The sequence below is a fragment of the Diachasma alloeum genome, unplaced genomic scaffold (genome assembly GCF_001412515.2).
Source record: "Diachasma alloeum isolate Michigan unplaced genomic scaffold, Dall2.0 Dall_scaffold_00176, whole genome shotgun sequence".
NCBI lineage: Eukaryota > Metazoa > Arthropoda > Insecta > Hymenoptera > Braconidae > Diachasma > Diachasma alloeum.
Window position 1 is genome coordinate 3,512,097 of NW_021680342.1, and position 23,705 is coordinate 3,535,801.

Genomic DNA, 23,705 nt, shown 5'->3' on the forward strand with positions numbered 1-23,705 from the left:
CCCCCCTCTAGCGATAAATTAGCACATTGCAGAGTCATCTGGATGACTCGATGCAAGCGTCAAGTGATAGTGTGTAATGCAACTAAAAAATTCCCCGGAGCAAGTATGGCCGTTGAATCGGGCACACCGTCAAAACACCGGGTGAAGTAATTAAGGACGTCCTGATTTCATTGTTCTGTTCACGCTATTGCGCAGTCTCTCTAGCGAATTATCAAGGCAATTTGTGATCATTATCGCATTGACGTCGGATTAATTGAGTGACAATATTACGTTAACATTTTTGTTGTTCCACTCAAATTGGTCAAGCGAAGAGTAAATGAGGACGTAGTACTGCCTTCTGATTTTTGTGAATTGAGAGAGAAAAAAAATAAGTGGATTGCAACAGAAAATATCACGCAACTGGCGGCTGAGAGTATTGGTACACCGACAAATGCGTCTTACCATCTATGGTAAATAATATCAGCCGCGGATTATGAGACGGCTCCATCGACAAGTCGTCTAACTAGGGCCAAACACCATCAACAGACGCTAAATGATAATAACTCAGACTTATGACGACTGTCGCTTGCGGCTATTACCTTGAGGATTTATTCATTTCCAGGGGAAATAGTGAGTATATCTCGACCTTTTGCGTCTCACGGGAGCTCTCGATAGATACGAAAATGTTGAAAACCATGAGGTCTAGTTGGCCGTCCAGTTTCTTCCGTAAGAACGGTAGAAGAGTGCTCTTTCCACAAAGTGACGTTCTCAGAAAACGCAACTGCCCTGGCACTCGGCGACTCACGATAAACCGTTAGAATTATTACGGGGAATGGCAACAATCAGCCTGTCTCGTTGACGTTTTGAGACCTGTGTATTTTCCCATAACATTTGATACTCTTTATACGACAAGAACAGATAATCATGGCTTCAGCAGCGTGTTTACGGTTTTTACATTAGCTCATTTTCTCATTATCCTGATTATCGTTGGAGCTGGGAGAATAAAATAAAATAATGGTGGCATCGTTTCATTGATTTGCGGATGAAAATGTTACACTGTGAGCGCCTAATATGGGCCACTGAGTGGGGTGGACTATCTTGTACATACGATAGGTGAAAGTCCGTGTGCTCATACAACTGAGGGGCGAGAGAGGCGGATACAACACACCGATGAGTATACGCTTGTGCACACGCGCGCTTCTCTCCTCAACCTGCTCCGATTTCATTGGTGTATTTTGTTGCGTCATCCTTTCCCTGTAAGGGATTTTAAAAATAACAAATAAAACTGAATAAATGGACTTGCGGCGGTGAGTGGAGTGGAGAATGATAGTGTTTTCAGCGAACAATGTTTCTTTCATTCAATCGGAATTTTTATTTCTCGTTGTGAAGGGGATCTGACTTGCTATTTTTGTATGCACTTTTTTTGGATATTAAATATCGGTGATTTACAACAAGTGAAGTTTTTAGGGAATTATGCAGTGATATTGAAAAAAATTGGAGTAATTTCCTTCAATTTCATCTAGAACATGACATTCTATGAGGATTTTCCTGTGAAATCGCAGTTTATGTCACTTTTTTTCAAAATCCCTGCTAAACTGTTCATGAAATTTTGGAAATTTTCATCACATTATAGTTCCACTAAAATTTCAATAAATTTTGTCATTAAAAATTCGGTATTTTATGGAAAAGTCAATGGAAACTGCAAATTTTTGTTCAATTATTTCATTAACATTCCAAAAAACAAAAATTCTCAAATCTGAAATTTCATGATATTTTTTCTTTTAAATTGAATTCGATGATACTGTCCTAAAAATTACTAGTCAACTGTCAATTAAATTAATTTTTTTCAAGGGGAAACAGAATCTCTGTGTCTACATGAACTTTTAGATATGTGTTTTCGTCTGCAATTATTATTTTTCATTCATGAAACTACTTCATCGCCTCAACAATGCAATGCAATCCAATCGATAAAGTACTTTCATAGACAGAAATTAATAATTGTAAGAGAAAATAATTCTAGAATTTGATAAAGATAAAGGGGGTCGGTCTCCCCTTAAATAGTCCAACGCCACTTGAAGTGAAAATTGATACGACCCGCGCGGCATTAAAATTGAAATGAACGCACCCAATCATGTGACTAAACAAACTGCGAGGTGAAACTTTTCTCAATTTAATTTTATGCCTTGTGTACCGAAGCCTTTCAAAGGGGGGATTTAAGAAACAACAAATAAAGCACAAGAAGGGGACTATCGAGGCGATGAGTGAAGTGAAAAATGACAGTGTTTGCAGTGAAAAATGTTTCTCTCATTGAATCCGAATGTTTTCCTCATATTTCACCTCACTATTGGGTGGCACATCAGTTACGTGAGGGAGGGGTTACTCTGTAATTGCTGGTCGATCGCGTCGGGCGTGAATTACGTAAGGGGCGTCTGCGAATGTAAATTGGAAGCCACCGGGGGAATATCAAGCTGCACCCTAGTCGATCGTTATCCCATGTCGGCTCTTGGCTGGCTCATTCCCACGGCTCGTTAGAGTCCGAGAGAGCGCGTCGAGAGCACGCCAGGAGTTCAGAAACTTAGTGCTCGGGTAGAGTAGCATTACGTGGATAAAACCGGGTATAACACGAGGCGAGAGGAAGATCTCTCTCGGGTTGTTGCGGCTAGGGCACTTTGGGGGAGTTGAAGACCGGTTCTCGACAGCTTTTGGTTCCATCCCTAGCGAGGGAGACGGGATTTCTGGATTTAAAGATATTTAGGCATTGTAGTGTGAGAAACTGAGGAACAACACGGCGAGCTATTTTTGGTTGAATTGTATGCGACGAATCCTGGGAATTTTTCACTGTTGACATGTCCACGGGAATTTCAGAAAATGGGAATTACACGTTTGATTGATTTTTTTTGGTGTAAAATGGGCTTTGGAGAAGAAAATGGGAAACTCCCGTCGTCCCGGTTCGACTCCCGGTCTGAACTACGTTGTTAAAAATTTTTGGCTGAAATTATCGTTACCCTTTTTAGAAATTTTTATAGAATTTAGTTTCATTGAAATTTCAAGCCATTTTGCCATTGAAAATTCAGAGTTTCATGGAAAAATCCAGGAGAATTGTAAATGTCAGTTCATTTATTCTCTGAAATAAATGGAAATCAGTAAAATCGGGATGAAAATACCCTGGAATTTTCAATGAATTGTTTCAACGAACCTTGTTGTTCTCTTCTCCAGCATCCCTTATGCCAATAAGAAAATACAGACTTGTAGACGATTAGGAGAGGAGAAAAAGGTAGGAAACTTCGGTGAATGTCCTTGGATTTTAAATTGATTGGAAGTTCACCTTATTTTGCTACACAATATTCATGTTTGCTCGAAATTTCAGGCAAACTGTGAAATTTTGTCTCATTCTTATTTGGAACTGTTTAGATTCATTTGAATTTTACCTTAAACTTGCAGTTTCATACATTTTCTCTGCTTAAAAAAATCAGATACAACGTCACTCGTCCAAAAATTACCGCCAGATCTTCCTTGAAATTAGAATATTTTTTTTACTAATAAACAAGATCCACACTTACCGACACTCCAACAAACGAAATTGTCAATTAATTCCGTCATTTAAAAATCACATATTCCATTGCTTTTTCCACAATTTCATGAAAAAAGTCAATGGAAACTTGAAATTTCAGTTAATCATTCAGTGAAATTAAGAAAAATTGATAAATCTCACTTGAATTGCACCTTAAATAGTATTCAATGTCACATTTCTAAAAATTCCCACTATACTGTCCATGAAATGCAACGAGATAACGCTAATTAATATGAAATTTGATACAAACCTGACGGCATTAAAATTCAAATGAATGCACCCAATTATGTGACTGAATAAACACCAAGGCGAAAATTTTCTCAATTTGATTTTTGTACGTTGTATTTTGAAGCCTTTTAAAGGAGGACTGCGTCTTGAATACCTTGGATGAGTCTAAACGAGGCTATCCGCTACGCGACGCATCGCGAGACTCAGATTTCCATTCGTTAGTGTATAATTAGCTGGGAGTCGAGAGCGCTCAGCGACTTCACTAACATTATATATTCTTTCCAACGTTCGTGAGAAATATTCTATGATGTACAGTTTTGTAGAAAATACGCGTTGTAACAGAATTATTCGATTAACACCCGCACCTTGCATACATTTGTACACATGTATTTACACGTGAAACGCCTCGTCCCAGTGAAACATACATTAAGGATATCCAACTCCTTTGTTCAAGGTAGCAACTTTTTTTCAAGCAAGTTTCAATTTTGCCGATCATCTTGTTGAATTAATTTTAAAAATTAAAAAATGGACACTAGAATTTTTTTAAATTATTCATAACTCAGAAACAAATTTATCAATTGAGCTCAGTTTAGGCTCGTCACAAAGGGAAAGAGTTGTTCTTTGCATTGAAAAAAATTATTAAATTTTATCAACATTTCAAACCCTCATTAACATTTTAAAAAAAGTCAAAAGTGTCCGTTTTACCCCAACCTCCCCTGCATAAATTTCCCGTATCTTTGTCATTGTTAAAAATTTCAAGCTTTTTCACTTTAAATTTCAAGAGTAATTTTCCACCAGTGTACTTGGATATCCTCCACCAAGTACATTAGCTGGTTCATCTGAAAAAAAGGCCTTGGAGATGGGTGTGTCGTGGGCACATTAAATAAAAACAGCCCCAGGAAATGGTATGACTAGTTATAGGAAGTAACTAGCGTAGATTTTAGCGTCCATTTATTATCGTTCACCAACGCGCCACTCCGTTAGTCCCAACGACTCAGTGAATACATCCAGGCACCTTGAAAATCAAACGAGCATCGCGTGTCTGATGATGTTGAGGAGTGTCTGCCAAAGGTACAGCCATCAAAAACATTTCTCCCCTCGAATTGCGAGAACTTGGAATTAATTCAATCACCGGACATTCACTCTGCCCCGAAAAAAAAAAAATCAATGCTTACATTATTGATAATTGAATTAGCTAGAACGAGTTTTCCACGGGGATTTCTTAATTGGTCGGATGAATCGATTAACATTAGATGTGAGTCGAAAGTCACGTGGGCGTGTCTATACTATCATAAATTCACCGGCTTGTCTCTGGCTAGGATTTTATTTTTTCAACTCAAACTCCAGCCTCTTCCGGCAACACTCGTGGCCTCATCTGCTGCCGTTTAAAGTCTTCCAATGTAGAAAGGATTGCGATATTACGGAATGAGAGAAAAAAAAAATGAAACAACAGTACTCCAGTAGCTTGAATTCGAGAGGAGACATTCTCTTATCTCACACTAACGCCTACAGAGTGAGCTAATCCACGCTCAACGGTTACTTTGCACTGTCCAACATGGAGCGAAGGGGAGTATCAGCATTTTTGCACATTTTTTTTACTCTCCACCGTACAAATTCTTTCTCATATTTTTTTTATCCTCTACTTTATGGTCTTGCACTTTGGTGAGGAGAAAAAATTATTTATTCCTGCGCTAATGTAGCGTGAGCGCGTCCTTGAGGGTGCATATATGATATGTTGATCACCTGGGGGAAAGGCAAAACTCGAGTTTCTGGAAACGAGAGTTGTACCCGATGAATTCCGAGGCTGTGAGCGTCATCGGGAGTTACATATGATTATGCCACGCTCTCGTGTATGAATTGCTAGAGTGTACCTTTCACCTCAGCGGGTTGTACCTTCTTTTTTTTTAATTGAACCAGAACAGATTGAAGAACTTTTCAGTGAGAGTTTGCTTTGAATACAGTTGGGGAAAAAAATGACCTAATATCACTGAACTCATTTCTTCGGGTAAATATATTATCTTTCAGGGACACATGGGTTGGGATAAGAATTCCATAGAATGAGACAGGGGTTTAATTAACATCGACAGTTTACGATGAAGTGAGAATTTCTTGGGGTAAGAAATCGGTTTTTCGCATCAGGAGATAGCAGAATAAATCGACATTCTCGAAGTTGACATTCAATACGAAATTTTCGTATTGAATTAATGCAAAAGTCATGCAAAGGATAATCTGCAGACATTCCTGAAACATCGCAATGAGCTCGAAGGAAAGGTATGACCCCATCTTCTTATGGTTTCAAGAACTTTATCTTCTTCGAAAGAACAATAATAATTTTACATTCTTCTCATTGGAACCCAGGGTTATAACAGTGATGAATGTTTTTTTGAAAGACTGGCGAGCGACAATTATAACTGATAGAAGAATATTGTTATTCAATAATGCAGAATAAAAATCAAGTAATAATTTTGAAAAATTACAAAGCAATAATTTTAAAAAATTACATTCTCACTGTTAAAATTTTGTGATCGAAATTTCCGGTACATTTCTGGGAAATTTTTATCGCGTCATAGTTCCACTAAAATTGCAGGTAATTTTATAAATTTGAAATTTTAGAAACGATAAATTTCAGTTCAATCATTCTATAAAAGTTAGAAAAATTCAGGTAAATATATTCTTGAATTTTCAATTAATTGTGGGTAATTTGATACTATTTTTGGATAAATCAACAGATAAATGCACAGGATTCAAGGTGAACGTCAGATATTTTTATATTCAATTTCAGCTTCAACTTTCAGAATAACAACTTTTAATTTGTAGAATTTCAAGTATTTTAAATTAATCTCACACTGCCCTCGTCCACGTATGTCAAGTGAGTTAGAGAATTCTCGTTTTCCTGCTACTGAAAAATGGTGAATGCCATCGAATTTCAGTGAAATTTAGAATTTCACTATTTTTCCCCAAAATCGAATTCCGTGTCAACCTAAAAATTATCCAAGGAATTTAAATTTTTTGCTAACAATCCAGTATTGTCCTACATCATGCCGAAGGCATGATGCACCAGTTTCTTGTCTGAAACCTATTGAAACCTCAAGAGATAATTTTAGTGATATTCGTTTGTTTTTCCTCGTATCTGGGTCTATTCGACGTAGTACATCCCCTCAATCGAATTACAATTGAATTTTCAGAGCTAGAATTGTGGCTTCAGCGACTTGGCCTGGCACCGATCGATTCGCATATTCCATCGGTCGTTCTCCCGTTGAATATACTAGAATAGAGATCGTCGGTGGTAAGAGGAAGGGAAAGAAGCCAGATAGTGTCGGATCTGGCAATCTTCCACTCGAGTGAGTCTCGCCTTTATGGCTCTCTCTATTTTCCGCTTTTACTCCATCGAATAGCAAGCATATGTCGTTCGCTTTTCATTTTATTCAACCTCCTTCGTCATGATAAAGAGCCTGGTAATGGGAGTAAGAAACGACCTCACTTTCGTCTTCACTCGACCCCCTGGTACGGCCCTACATACATCTGGTTTATTACTCGCTCATAATATCGCTGCGATCCAAGGAGGAAGATCGTGGGAATTGGGAATAAACGCGAAAGTTTCTCAATCTTCTCTGGCTTTTTGGGACTGTACAGTAGTGATACTTAATATCGATTGAATGTACCTCGGGGCACTCGTGTGGCAAGAGGAATTCGTGATTCACTCCGTTTCACCTAATCAGTTCCGGTATTTTACAACTGGCATTGAAGTGGCCTGATAAGATTAATCGACGATGGTATAAAAGAGAGGCAGATTTTTGCGCATTACTCACGCCAATGCACCTTTGTTCCACTCACAGGGAATTCCCAGTAGTCGTTTCGTAAATTCAAAGTGCACACATTGTACTCCACCGATTTTCATGTTCTTATTATTGTTATTATTGTATTATTTTTTTTTTTGAGTCAGCACATGTTGGCAATTGAGCGGAATTGCATAACGGTTGAGCGCCCCTCAGAGGCCTCCTCTTGTGGTGTTGAAGCGTCTCGGTGCGGTGCCCTCAACTGCGTGAAAGACGTAATTCTGTACTGGCGACTCACGCATCCTTCTGTACACACGAACATGTACATTTTCAAATAAAAGAAATATTGAATACGAGCGAGTGGTATTATAACGGAATTCTAACGTTAAAAATCACCGTGACAATGACGGAATAAGTGGTCCTCTAACGTGAGTGATTTCCGTTTGACATTTGCCGGGTTTTTTTTTTGGGGCCACGCCATGCTGTAAACCGGCACCTTACACACGCCGCGATGGGGGTAAATCGACAGCCATTTGCGATGAAAAGTTTTATAAAAACCGCGGTAAACGGGGGTTTCGACGAGCGTGATTATAACCCTCGCCTTCGACACGGTTTTTAAACCCCACACTCGTCAAAATTAGATTATGTCACAGGGTTAATAATAGTGGATTTGATCGTTAGATCCACAAAGTATTTTCTCACGAATGAGATTTTATAATCCAAGCCGAAAGCGGGGATTACATTGTAAGAAAAAAATAGTATATTTCGTAACGAGTGCTAAAAAACATTTTTTCACGAGTTACGAACAATTTTTTTCATCACAATGTGGCGGAAATTGGACTTTTAGGCACGTGGAGTGTGCCGAAAAGTTCACTTTTCGTCACAGCGTCATGAAAACCAAAATTTACGCACTTGTACCGTGAAATACAATTCCCCTTGTTTAACCGGAAAAATCAGGTGGCTATTGGGTTCGAGTAGTTGGATAAATATTGGATTAACCGGGTGTATGTAGTCTCCATTACGCAACCCTGGGCGCGCACCTCCTCTCTTGGAAGCGCGTTACGTGCTCAGTGTAAAGACACGAAGCAGCAAGTGGTATAAAGCAACGCGTTCCCGATGCCGGGCGTTCCACGGCCTCTTACATAATTCCCTCTTAATCCACTGACTTCAAACAACATTTCTCCGCTTCCCTTCGTATTCTTTCACCGGTGATATTAACATTTCATAATGCCAATGTTGGATGGCATGAGGGAGATGACGGACGAGGGTGGGATAGCCGTTGAAAACATTCGTAGAATTCCATCAGAGTGAAAATATCCACGACAGGCTGAGTTTGAAGTGAGTCAGGTGCGCCAGCAACTCGTGCCAACGGTATCGCGTGTATGTTTTTGCAGTTTAAGGACCGACCAGGACGGGGGAGGTCAACGTACCCCAACATGCACATGTAATTTGTACCCAAGTTTGTTGTATTTTTTCGTATTTACTTCTTTTTCAATAATTTCATCCACTCGTGTATTTTCGTATGAAAGGAAAGGAATTCCTTTGAAATAAAATGAACCCGAGTTTTTTTCATCTTGTAACACTCGTCTCAGGTATGCGGAATTGTTCGTTCGAGGAGCGAAAGAGCCCCTCCCGAAAAAGCCGAGTTCTTCGAGTGTTTTGTCAGTATTTTGTACTGCAGGTGTGCGTGGCTGCTGGGGGCCCAGGAGAGAGGAGCTAAGCAGGTCAGTTGGAAATAAATCTTCCCAGGGTAGAAGGACAGCTGCCAAAGTATCTGTAGCACTTGGTTTCAATCACATTTATATCATCCCACACGCAATTCGTGATTGTTCAATCATTTCGAGAGCAATGCCGAAGAATTCCGTGAGTTGCCTTCTAAGGTGTGCATCAAATTTTACAAGAATGAATCCTGAAATCGTGGAATTTCTCGGCTTCCAGCAATGGAAGTTGTTGGATGTAAAAGGGATTTACCCGAGTCATTTCTCTTTCTGAAATGTTATGTTGCTGAAGGCGTGGCGTGGTGCGAGGTATGCACCAAAAATAACTCATGTTCTCGTGTATTTTAACCGAGGATAAAGCAAATAATCTGGAAAATGTTTTTGATAAGAATTATTTTAAAAGTGACAAATTGCTGCGCTGGGTATTAGATCATCTGTTGGGGCTACTCATGTTGTACTTCCAACTGAGAGACTGATGGTGTGGAGAGTGCAGCATTAACAATATAACAAGCCTTCTTCGCCCAATGATTAATCATACTTTCGCTTTTTCGATATCAGGGGGGAAATGTCAAGCAATGATGTTACGTTGGAAGTTGTTATTAGACGATTTCCAATAGTGGAATGATGAAAAAATAAAAGAGGATTAACAATCGTAATTCGTCTGTGAATGGAGGAAGGAAATAAAAGTATTCAATTGAATTATCAGTTGAATCGGGTATTTTATGATTTTTCTTCTCCTAAATCGAATTCAATGTCACTCTGAAAATAGCCATTTCAGACATTTTTTAAAATATTTGTAATTCGGAAATAAATTGATCGATTGAGGGCAGTCTGGGCTCATCACGAACAGAAAGAAGTGTACATCAATAATTGAATGACGTAACTTTTGAAAAAAATTCTAAACTGTCCATTTTGCACATTCGTCTCCCACTAGTTAACTGTCCATAAAATTTCGACTCTCCTCTAACAGTGAGTGAAAATTGCCAAGCATTGCTTTTGCGTTGGCAGTCGTTATTAGCCGATTTCCAACAGTTAAATAATGAAAGAAGAAAATAGAATTAACAACGATAATTCGCTTGTGAATGGAGAAGGGAAATAAAAGTACGACTTGAGAGGGGGAGCGGGAGGGGAGAATTTTATGCCGTTTCCACCAGTCGCCTCGTGTACCTGTGCAATTATGGCTCTTGGGTTATTAACAATTAATCAAGAAATTGAGTGTAATTTGGGAAATTCTTATCTTGCTGTTCAAAAAAATCTAAATTTCATTGCATTATCTGTTAAATCGGGTATTTTATGATTTTTCTTCTCGAATTCAGCGTCACACCCCTGAGAATTAGGAGAAGGTGGGGCAAAATGGACACTTCAGACATTGTTTAAAATATTCATAATTAGAAAATAATTTGATCAATTCTAGGTGCTCTGGGCTCATCACAAAAGTATTTCCTTGAGGAAACAAAATGTCATTTCATCAACAAGTGAATGAGGTAACATTTGAAAAAAATTCCAAAGTGTCCGTTTTGCTCCTTCGTCCCCTACTAGTTAACTGTCCATAAAATTTCGACTCTCCTCTAACAGTGAGTGAAAATCGTCAAGCATTGCTGTTGCGTTGGCAATCGTTATTAGCCGATTTCCAACAGTTGAATAATGAAAAAAGAAAATAGAATTAACAACGATAATTCGTCTGTGAATGGAGAAGGGAAATAAAAGTACGACTTGAGAAGGGGGGGGAGAATTTTATGCCGTTTCCACCAGTCGCCTCGTGTACCTGCAATTATGGCTCTTCGCAGGTTCTTCGGGCTATGGTGAGTTTTCACTGCAATTTTCCGGTTGCCTACTGTCTCTATCTCGCCCATACCATCTAGGTGAACGTAAACCACCAACAAGGACACTGGTTAACGATGATTTGCTCGAGTTGAGAGAAACAGGTAGACCCCGTTGTTCACTATTTCCCTTGTTTTTTCTACAACTAAAGACCCTGGACTCTGAGCATATCATAATCCCACTGAGTGTCTCAATACTCGAGTAGTTCCTCATTGAAGGAATGAGAACAATTTCCACAAAAGTAAAAGATAAAACGAGAAATAATTTCAAAACGTTTTGAAATAAAATCGAAAATTGAACAGTAAAAATTGCCATTCTATAGCTAAAGTCAGTGTTCCATGTCGAGCGTTCCATTGTGACGGGATTTCCGGTATCGCGTGTACACACTGAGAAAACCATCAAATACGTGTGACCAACTGTTGTCTTGACAATAGAACGGTAGGTAAAAATGAAAAAAAAAGGGAGAAAAAATCGGGGTAGAGGACAAAAAAGGTGCACCTGAGAGGAGATTCGAGAGCCTGTGGAGAGGCCTGCGCACTCTACACCCAACGCTCGGTAACGGATATTCGACACTCGAAACTCACCGGGGCGAGCTCTCACGTTCGTCCTCGCGACTCGGTGTCTAACTCCTCTCCTCGTCGTCACGCTTATCAATTTACATGGATATATTCTATCTCCGTAGTTGAAAAGAAAAATTGTGAATAAAAGTGAAGTCTTGATATCAACTGTGTAAAATTAGATATGAAACTGAAAGAAGGAATAATCCCTAGGCTCCAGCAATCCCATTTAGATAAGGAAAACGACAGTTGGTAGATAAATAAAGTCGTTATCATCTAAGAAGATGAATAAAAACCCTCGGATGACATTAAAATGCAGGTGAAGTCACTGTATTGACCTTGATATTTACATTACAAATAAACGGAGAAAGTCCCATCGGAAATTCTCTCTTTCTCAGTCAAGTGCCCTGGCGTATTTTATTGCAGTTTTCAATGACAAATTCCTCGGTAAATGATAATAATTCCTCGATATCTGAGAAAGGAATAAATGTATTTTCAGTGACTCGAGATATTTTCACAACATTGTCACACGATTTTGTAATGATATTTTCCACCGACAACTGGAGACTCTGTACTTCAGTGAAGCGATGCCGCCGCCTTCTGTGCAAGCCTCGTAATTACGTTTATCCCTCGATTTCATCTCCGGCGGTTTTCACGCCTTTGGAAATTGCACAGTTGTTTTTGAAAAAGTAAAAACTAATGGAGAAACTCATAATCTGTGACACCTGAAGGATAAACACTGACTTCTACAATCTATTAGGATTTTTTTGAAATTTTAAGAACTAACTCCGAGTTTGTAATTGATTTTAGATCGAACATTTCGTGAATTTTGTTTCTAATTTTGAATGAAATTGAGTTTCGAGAAATTATTGATATTTCAAAGACAGCTTGAATGCTCTAGAGATTACGGATAGAAAGCAATTTGTTAATTCCTTGAGGTAAGAAAAATCTGAAGGAAAACAAAAATTAATAAATTACGCATTATCCTTGAATGGAATTATTTTAGTCAATTTCATTTGGGTTTCAGTCATTGAAATGTTTGCTTGTGCAAGATTTTTCCTTCCTATTGTTGGTTGTTTTAATTACCAATTACTCAATTCATAGATTAGGCGTTTTATTTATTATACGTTTATTCCTATTTTCTCGATTTTCATAATTCTCATTTCCTGTTAGAAAGAAATTGAAATTTAATGGATTAGTAATGGACTAGTAATTTCAGGAGAGTGACATTGAATTCGATTTAGGAGAAAAGAAATCATGGAATTTAAGGTTTTACTGACAATTCAATAAAACTCCAAATTTTTGAACAGCAAAATGATGAGAATTATGTTAAATTTTGCATTAATGGAAAATTCAAGAATATTTTCGTTGATTTTCGTCAGTTTTCGTAGATTTTTCCATAAAATCGTTAATTTTTAATGACAAAATTCGTTAATTCTAGTGGTACTATAATGCGATAAAAATATCCAAATGAGCGAAAATTTAAATCAAAAGTTTTCAACCGTGATGTCATTCGAAAAATTAATGAGACACTAACGACATACATAGAAATATCAATCGTTATTCGAAATTTCCCAATCTTCTCGAAATATCAAGAATAATTTCTACCAGTGCATCCTCCCGTTTTCACGTCTAACCCCAATGAAAATAAAGTTACTCTTCCCTGGAAAATCGCCCAACACTAAACTCCGTGAGGAAGAACTCGGCTTTCTAAATTCGTATCGATCTCAGAAAGAAGCGTCACTTTCACCCTGTACATCCCGTCGATGAAATCCGTCTCTCCCCCCCTTATCACCCCAATATTTTCCACTACATCCACTCGATGATCACTGAATAACGAAAACAACAAGAGAGAGAGACAGTGAGATGCCATTGAAGCGTTGAAGGAATCGTAGAGAAAAGCATGAGATCTAGAGATTATCTGGATCAGCCTCAGTGATCTAAAACGTGGCTCGTTAACGTCAATATCTCCCCAGGGAATCTACCTAAAGACTTCCCGTGACTCTGGAATCCTTTTAAGAAACACAAAACCCGGACTGATTTGTTGTTATTGTTTTTCCTGTTCTATCCCCAAAACTGGAATCCCACTCCGAGTTCATCGTATTCTTAATTACTATTTAGGGAGACAAATGATGACTTTCTTCTTGCCGCACCACAAGTTTTTCCATTATTTTTTATTGAACCGGGGAATACATCGCCTACTGTGAGGACGTCTCGTAACGGCATTGCTCATCATCGGCTTTTATTCTCATGGCTTACCCAACGCACATTCTGGTCTCCTCAGTCATCGCCGTCTTGCCCCTCTCCCCACGCCCAATCCAAGATGCACAAGTGTTAGCCCTAGTGTTAGTTCTTCAACGGCAAAATAAAAGAATTCCCGTGTGATATTGTGTGTACTGAAGCTGCGAATGGTTTTTTAACATTGCTCCGTAGAAGTAGCCAACAGCCGATCGGAAAAACACACTACGTGACGACGCACACTGTATGCAACGGTATTACACACCACCCTCTTCGTCTTACTCTTTATTCTTCTTCCTCCTCTAGTTCTTTGTGTCATACGTAGAATGAGGAGGAAAAAATATTTTCTCAAACAATTCTTGGTTGAAGAGGAAAAAAATCGCAGAGTAAAATAACGAAAAGTATGAAATCTAGTACTGAAAATTTGAAGACTAGAAGTTTTTATTCTCTGTCACGCAAGAAATGACATTTCTAGCACTACTGCAACGAAAAATGTTCGTTTTGTGCTAAACAAGGGACAGTAGTTCTCAGTTTCGCCTATGCAATTGTCACAGATGAGAAATTCAGAATTAATCCTTTAATTTAGAAGCGATCTCGTGTAAATAATCCGTCGCTTGAGCCAAATATTTAATTGTTGATAAAAATAGAGCGATTATTCATGTTGGAGACTCTTAAATTCAAATTGTAGATGGGGTCGGCGGAAATTACACTTCCTAATTTCAATTTTTGGCTTCCTCTTTCCATTCTGATTGTCAATCAATCGCAAGAAGAATTGTTTAAGATTGCAAAATATTTCTTGATAAACTTTTTTTTATAACAGATATTTTCATTCTGCAAAGGCATTGTCTCGTGGCAATAATATCCGCGTCTTAAGCCAAATATTTAATTATTGATGAAAGCAGAGCGATTATTCATGTCTGAGACTCTCACATTCAAATCGAACAATTTATTTTTTGGCAGTTCTCAACTTGTTGTTTTTTTCCCAGTGTGAATTCGATCAAATGAAAACGGGAAATGTAACGATCCTCCGATGCGGACGGGTCATAAAACTTTTTTTCGGATTGTAGGTGGACTCCCCCCGATCCGTGCACACATGCCTCAGTTGAATTTCAACTCAATGATCGCTTTTTTCGGCGGAAATTACAGCTTCTGATATCAATTTTTGGCGCAGTCTTCCCATTTTGGTTTTCAATCAATCTTAACCAAAATTGGTTTTTAATATGGCGAAACGGTACCCTGTGACCACCGGTATTTCTGCCATTACGGTATACAGCCTTTTTCTTATTGAATAAAACTCTAATTAGAGAAATATGATGGAAGACAGGGGTTTGTGTGAGCGCCACGTGAGTGAAAAATTAGCATTGAATGGCTTCTTGCCCCGCATTATGATTGAACACAGAACCAGGCTCGTCTAATTCGTGTAAAGTAATGCGTGTCTTGCACTTCTATTAGAATATTTTCAAACGGGATCATGACCGGGGTTAGACATCGGTAAAAAGAAAGTGAATGAACAACGAGGGGTTGAATTAGTCTTCAGGCCTTGCATATTCATGTGTCGAGAATTTTTTTCATATAATAATACCTCGCAAATCGTAGGAGATTCTATGATTCAAATCAACCAATTTTTTATTTGATAATACAGTAGCGAAGTGGTCAAACGGTTTAAGTCGATTTTGACTACTCATGAGTTTTCAATGAATATCTCGCAATCTAAGGCAAATAGCAAAATTTCTGTTATGACCTTTTCGGTAGAGCACATTAAGAGCTTCAAAAAAGATACATAGAAAATTTCGCTCTCGCCCTTAGATTTTGAGATATTCCTCGAAAACTCAGCTAAGAGCTAAGTCGACTTGAATCGTTTGACCACTTCGCTACTGAATAGTAAAGGAAAATTCGTTGGGAAATGGAAAGTCTTCGGACAGAAAAACTGAGAGAACAAATTAGTTCTGCATAAACACTATATCTTCCACGTGAGAATATTTGGTGGAGTGGAACAGATTCACTTGAAGGAAATTAACTAACTTGATAGAAGGAAATTTAATATTTTTCACAAAGATTAAATTTTGTCGTGATCATCAGAAATATTCCTAGAAAAAATCGAACGGTTGACAGGAATGAATGTAATCTACCACAGAAGAAATACATTAACGAGGAAAGAATATGCTGTTCCCAAAAAAAATTAACGCCCGAAATTATTTAATTTTGTCAAAAACCCTGTTTTCGCCAAGAAAATTGTAGTTCCCTCTTGAAATCAACGTTTGTTCTATGGAAATAATAATGTTTATTGGACGAAGAAATATACTACTCAATAACATTCACTTGATAAAACTGGAGCCTCATGTAATTCTCTGAACGAATGTATTTACCCGAAAGACATAAATATCTCACGAGAACAATTACTACTACGAAAATTATCGTGTTTCGGCGGAAACTTTTTCTGTCCGCAAGTAAATTGACTCAAGGATCTCTTCAGGGGAACATATCATTTTTATTTTTCGCAATGTTCATTGCTATGGAGTAATTAATTATGATTAGAATGATCTCTTATCGAATTACCATCCTCTGGCGAATGCAACGCGCAATTTCACCCAGCAAAAAGGCAAAGAGTGCCCTTGAGGAGTCTCGAAATTTCTTCCACCACTTAATACCGCTTGAAATGACTGGAATTCTCTGCCTCAAGTTGAAACGTTTAATCCACTGGCGCCAGCCGATTTTTCCCCTTTTCATCGAATTAGTCAGCCAGATGACTCCTCGGAGAAGCCTACCCCAGACATGCACATGTGAATAACGACGCAGAGTTGAACGAAAACAAATTTGTGGATGTTAACAAAGAGGAGATGAGAGCTGTAATGGCAATGAAACCGAGAGAATTTTAAAACTCTCCACCGGGGGAAAAACAGTAGAGTTCTCAAACAAGTTTTACTTGTGTCAAAAATATTGTTTTTTTAAAATGATCAAAATAGGATTTTTTTGTTGTGTAACATGCGAAGCGTGCGCCGAGATTGAAAATTTGGAAAAAATGCAAAAATGGAACTTTTTCAGGAGAATTAACAAATTCGACAACTTTTGAGAGAATTTTCGATTCAAGCAGTAGATTTTTTTTTTTAAATTGGACTTATCCTAGTTTACCACTTCACTACAGATTTAGTCTTTTCAAAAAAATTGTATTCTATGTGCAAGCAAGGAATGTAATTTCTAGCACTACTCCTTCGTTATCCAATGCTCCCATTCGTAATCAGAAATAAGGGGTTTCGGCTGCATTCAACTATTTCGTAATTTACTTATTCTTTGTTTTTTTATTTTGACTTCAAATATTTTTTTCTGCTAATGAAAACATTCTCGAAAGAATATAAGCCATAATATCCCCATTTACATGATTCTTGTATTTTAGATCCTACCCCAAAACATGAAGCTGAAACTAGCGAAAGATTGGACAGCAGATTTGTCTTAGACGAATCTAGGGGTGGACAAATGTTTTTAAGTAATGTGCAAACTCTTTCGCACTTGAAAAACATTTGCACACATGATTTGACTCTTCTACACTTAAATATTCCCTAAATCTGGCTGAAGGCCCTCGGGCGATAGCCAGTTGCAAAACGAATTCCGTTAAAAATGAAATAAAAAATATCCCCTAAATTGAATTTTCCGCTCACGAATATTCTGCTAGTTTCAACTCCATCCACAAAACTTGAATTTCCCTTAATCGTTCATCAATTCCCCTGTTCCCCCTATTCACGTTTGAGACTTTCAGATTCGAACTAAACAATTATTTTCTTTTGTAATTCTCAATTAACGATTTTCTTGGCCTAAGCAAGACTTGCTTGAAGACGTGTTCGTTTTCCTCTCAGTGTCGAGCGACTACTACACCCTCGCGGGATTGAGCATGAAAACAAATGTTCAGGTCAACGAACCGGCATTTCAAAAAAATCCGGGGAGATCAGTTATTTCCGATCGTCGTACGAGAGACCTTGTATTTGTATTTGTCGTGGTGAAGAGGCCGAGGCCCTCACGTGTCTCATTATTAAAACAGAAGGACGTGTCCTGGTGGATCGACAATACTCATCGATTAATTCCCCTCGGAACACACGTGCTCCCTATATCACGATGAACAGCCTCACGTTACGACAGTTACAACGGTATCATAGGTAACATTCGTTTATTCAACCCGTCATCAATACTCGGAAACTGTCCCCCAACAAATCATCAGTCCTGTCCCGATAAATATTGACCCATCGGAATTCACCACAACGAGAATGAAAATATTTATCAGCGGGGGGGGATTGATCACCTCGTGCCGACGACCTTCCCCAATAAAACTCCAAATACAGACGAAAATGGATGACGAATTCCAGCTCCGCGGATGCGCAACGCGCCTCTCAATCCCCCTTCACTGCAGGCATTCGTTTCATTCTGTCTCTTCTGCATGCATCTAAACCCCCTCAGAATCTCACAAACACGTTTTCCCATCGTATCCAAACAGAACACACTGAAATATGCGGTATTGATTCCTACCTTCGTACAGAATCCGTCCTCTCCAACAGCAGGCGAGTGGAGGTTTTAATATCCAAGGGCTGAATGCAGGAAATCCAACTTCCGTTCTTTTACTTCGTCAACTTATTTTCCGTCTTGTATTTTCACTCAGTTAACAAAAAATGTTCGCACTTAATGGGGCGGCGGGGCTTAGGCGTCACACCATGACGAGGGGAACTCACTTTTTGCAGGTTAATAATAAGATTGGAGTGTTTACTTTTAGGCGCGGTTAGAATGACCTGTTGGGAATGATGAAAACAACGTTTGTCTCGAGAATTGCCCCGGAGTGGTGAAAATAAGGTGGTTAATGGGGAGGGGGGAGAAAGAGATGGTGTAACGCGCACCTGGCCTGTTGTAGACGGAGTAAGAGCTGAGGTAAACACGACCGAACGAGCCGGCTTGACGTGAGAGACTGCGGAGCCAACCGTGCGGGGGAGACATTCGGTACGGCTTCGGCTAGTGTCGGGGGGCTTCGGAGTATCTGGTACCCGTCGGGTTTGAACATAGTGGGGCAGAGGCCTGCTAGACACACTATCCAATGGGGGAGTAGAGGTTGCTGCCATCTCGTCCCAATCCTCTCTCAATTTCGAGCGCGTCTCCTGTTTTTTTTGGACGGAAAATAATAGCGCGGGAAAAAAATAATAAATTGAGTTATGAGGGGCTAAAAAATGGCGTGATCCCGCGTCTCTCTTCTTCTTACTCGGGCAAAACCGGTAGCCATCGGGCATACGAGGGCTTTCTGCCTTTTTGCGATCTCACTTTGTAACTCACTCGCGAATATTTTGCTCTCTCTGTCACTAATAATAGTGCAGCCGCGACCCTCTCGATGATGCTCCCAGATTAAATGCCGTCTTGGACTCGGGGCGAAACCAAGGTTGAGATGTTCCTCGGTGCTGCAGACATCCAGACATTGGGAATTACGTTCTTAAATGCGGATAGCCCGGTGATGGGGTTTTATCGGGGCGGGAGGTTGGAAGAATTTCACGGGCTATTTTCCTGTTGTTGCGAGGGCGATCAGGGGAGATGAGGCTGGAGTCGGCGGACGAGTGCCATTTCCTTTCGAAAGTGGTGGTTTCGAGGGGATGGTCACTCGTGGAATGAAGTAGATGGAAAGTGGACGGAGATGAGTCCTTGGCAGCATATGCGCTGTTGGAGAAAATGTAAGTTTCATGGGCATTTGATTAGGAATTTTTGAAGAGTGATGTTGGGTTCGATTTAGGGGGAAAAAGATGAAATGTTAGATTTCACTAAAAATTCAATGAAATCGTGAACTGTAAAACAGTAGGAAGACGAGAACTGAATTTTCAACAAAAACAGGAATATTTCTTACCAAATTTCACAGAATCTTCAATTAATTAAAAATTCAAGAATACAGTCAGCTCAATTTTCCCGAATTTTATTGATGAAAAATGTCAATTTCATGATGAGTTCGATTTAGAAGAAAGAAATCATTAAATTTCAGATTTCAGACTGAAAATTCAATGAAATTTGCAAATTATGGAACAGGAGGAGGACGAGAATTCCTCAACTTACTTGAATTTTCAATAAAAAAATATGAACCTTTCTTACCAAATTTCACAGACTCATTAATTCATAAAAATTCCAGAAAACATTCATCTGAATTGTCCCGATTTCTAATAATTTTCATGAAATATTTGAACTGAAACTCACAGTTTCCATTGATTTTTTCTCAAAACGTTGAATTTCCGATGACGAAATAACTTTAAATTTCAGTGGAACTAATGGGATAAAAAATTCCAAAAAGTCTGCTGGAAGTTCCAGCAACAGTGGGCGAAGGTGTTCAATGAATTCGTTCTTCACCAAGAGTGAAAATATTGATTTGCTTCAGTTTGATGTAAGTACAGTTTTTATATGCCTACAATCGAACAAATTATCGAAAAGAAAATTCATTTTGAGGCTTCAAAATTTGGAATCAACAATCACTGACTCATGCGATTTAGCAGATGATATTTTCTCGTCGATTTTTACATACAAGTGATAACAAGTCGTTGCTTTCGAAGATCCGATGGGGTAGTTTATCAAGAACATTTCTCCTCCCTTTGTTCTTCCTCCTCTACCCTCCAACCACGAGAATAAATCGGGGTCTCTGCTTGTCTTCTTCAAGTTTATCCCTTTCATCCAGATATTAATAAATTCATGACGAAAGTGCTTGGGATGTAGATCCAAAGTGGGAGCGGGGTGAAAGGGGACTTGTGGATGCACCACAGGGTGAGAGAGGAAGAAAGAGATCCGTTGAAGGCACGCGTTAGTGGTGCTTTAAATCACAGAGCATAGCCGCCCCGAACACACCACTTATCATTTCCTCAGTACACGTATTTGTATGTAATAATAACGGCTTGAATAGATGCCGCAGGAACCATCATCTCACGAGCCATATCCGCCTCTCTGCATTAGTTTGCACGAGTTGTTATTGTCGCTGTGTACAACGGGAGACTTAGTCTTTCAAATCCCGATGCAACATGGAGGAGATTATTTGGTGAATTTCAACAACTATTTGGTGAGATTTAAAAAGTAGTTGCTGAAAGTCACCAAATAATTTTCTCCGTGAACACATAAAAAAAAAGTTTAATTTCAGGGACAAGTCACTGATTTCCACGGACATGTCACTGATTTTCCGGAATTTAAGATCAATGATTGGTGATATTGGATATTCAGTGGAATAACCCTGATTGTTTATGATTTTTATCACTGAAATTTGGTGATAGATTCCCAAAAATTAGAAATGGGTCCACGAAAATCAATGACATTACTGTGAAAATTAGTGATGAAACATGAAAAATAGCGACAATATCACTGAAAATTGTTAATAATGTCATTAGAAATAGGTGACAAAATCACCTACGAATTCTCCTCAATTCCTAGAAATTGAGAATAGATTTTTGAAAATTAAAGATTTGCCACTCATTACTGGAGATGGATCTTATTGAGTTATTTTCTTATTTACTGTCCGTAGAATATATTTTTGAAGAAAAAAAATTGATGTTAATGTGCAGGAACACCGTAAAACCGGGAAATCCTACAGCGTCAGGGGCCTATCCGTACTCCTGCGGCTCAAATTTAGAATTTCATTGAATTTCCAGAGAAATTTTAAATTTTCTAATCTCCCCCCACCCCCCTGAAAATTACAACACAACTGTCCATGAAATTTCAAATTTCTTTTTAACAATCAAGTAGAAGACGCTCAATTGATACAGCAGAACATCAACTTACCGACCCTGGCACAATAGCGCAGAGGTAAATCATCCGGTTGTTGTTTTTACGGTCAGATAAACATCGATGACTATCATCCACAGATGCTTGACAAGGTCGTTGAAAATTTCGTTAATGGAAGAGCAACCAGCGAGACCCATAATCAGAGATCATTCTCCCGCTAGTTTCGCATGTTCTCAAATTGCTACTCCCCACAATTTTCCTTCTCTTTTATTCTCAAGGGTAGAGGCTCAATTGTGCTTCATCGAACGACAGAAACACAGATGAAAAAATTAGTTTTGATTATAAGCTTTGAATATTCAATTCTAAATTATGTGAAATTTTCAATTAATTGGAAATTCAAGACTATATTTACTGGAATTTATTGGAATTTTTTCAGAACTCTCAAAAGTATGTGGAAAAAGTGAAAACTGAAAAAAAAAAATTTTTCACCGGGGGCCAAAGTGTCAGATCTTGGATTTTTTCAGAGGGTAAGTCGGTCAAAGGCTCACAAGGGTAACGAGAGCCAAAGTGTCAGATCTTGGATTTTTCCAGGGGGAAAGTCGACTTTTGCCAAAATCCAATTTTTTCGCCGGGTGAACGTTGATTCCAACTATTTAAGCGACGGGCTATTCAGAACTCTCAAAAGTATGTGGGAAAAGTGAAAACTGAAAAAGTTTTTTTTTCAGATTTTGAAAGGGTCAGATTTTCGGTTTTGCCAGGGGGAATGTCGACTTTCGCCAAAATCGAATTTTTTAGCCGGGTGAACGTTGATTCCAACTATTTAAGCGACGGGCTATTCAGAACTCTCAAAAGTATGTGGAAAAAGTGAAATCTGAAAAAAAAAATTTTTCACCGGGGGCGAAAGTGTCAGATCTTGGATTTTTTCAGGGGGAAAGTCGACTTTCGCCAAAATCGAATTTTTTAGCCGGGTGAACGTTGATTCCAACTATTTAAATGCCAGGCTATTCAGAACTCTCAAAAGTATGTGGGAAAAGTGAAAACTGAAAAAGTTTTTTTTTTCAGATTTTCAAAGGGTCAGATTTTCGGTTTTGCCAGGGGGAAAGTCGACTTTCGCCAAAATCGATTTTTTTAGCTGGGTGAACGTTGATTCCAGCTATTTAAGTGACGGGCTATTCAGAACTCCCAAAAGTATGTGGAAAAAGTGAAAACTGAAAAAGTTTTTTTTTTTAGATTTACAAAGGGTCAGATTTTCCGTTTTTTCAGGGGAAAAGTCGACTTTCGCCAAAATCGAATTTTTTAGCCGGGTGAACGTCGATTCCAACTATTTAAGGCCGGGCTATTCAGAACTCTCAAAAGTATGTGGAAAAAGTGAAAACTGAAAAAAAAAAAATTTTCATCGGGGGTCAAAGTGTCAGATCTTGGATTTTTCCAGGGGGAAAGTCAACTTTCGCCAAAATCGAAATTTTCAGCCGGGTGAACGTTGATTCCAACTATTTAAGCGACGGGGTATTCAAAACTCTCAAAAGTATGTGGGGAATGTGAAAACTGAAAAAAAAATTTTGTCACCCGCAGCCAAAGGGTCAGTGATGAGTACCGCGGAATGATTAGATAATGTTGCGAATGAATTTTTAAGGACTCTGTGGTCAGGTATCGTTCTTATGCAGCAGAAAATGATCAGTTAAAGCTGGTGATCAGCAACAGTCTTCACTCGCGCCTTGTTCCTGCTCCTTTTCCCCTCCTGATCCTGATTTGCTAACACTCTGTCTTCAATTCATAAGCCATAACGCTACAGCTACGTCAACCCCGATTTTACGAATCCACCCACGCAATTTAGTGTATCAGAAGTGAGAGAGGATTGAACGATAAGAATGAGGCCTTATCTGAACCGGTTCTATATCGTCATAAGTATTTGATCGTTCATACGGTCCTTGGACGCGTTCTCGAACGATGGTCAGCGAGATATTGTGCGACGAAAATGATTTAACGATCCCCCTAAGGCTCGATTATGTCCCCTACAAAAAAGGAGAAGGAAACAGTAAAACGTATATGTAATATAAAAATGTAATATTGTGAGTTGCCAAAAAAGGTTCAGCAGCTTAAATTTTTTTTACTA

General features: G+C 38.7%; 1 protein-coding gene across 3 annotated transcripts in view; it reads right to left on the reverse strand.

Moving 5' to 3' along the window:
• Positions 1 to 18,816, reverse strand: part of LOC107046297 (trichohyalin) — a 63,002-nt gene extending 44,186 nt beyond the window's left edge. For all 3 annotated transcript variants that reach the window (XM_015269034.1, XM_015268910.1, XM_015268969.1), the window contains exon 1: positions 18,401 to 18,816. The gene's annotated coding sequence lies outside the window, so the exon portion shown is untranslated. The remainder of the gene's footprint in view (positions 1 to 18,400) is intronic.
• Between the last annotated feature and the right edge of the window lie 4,889 nt (positions 18,817 to 23,705).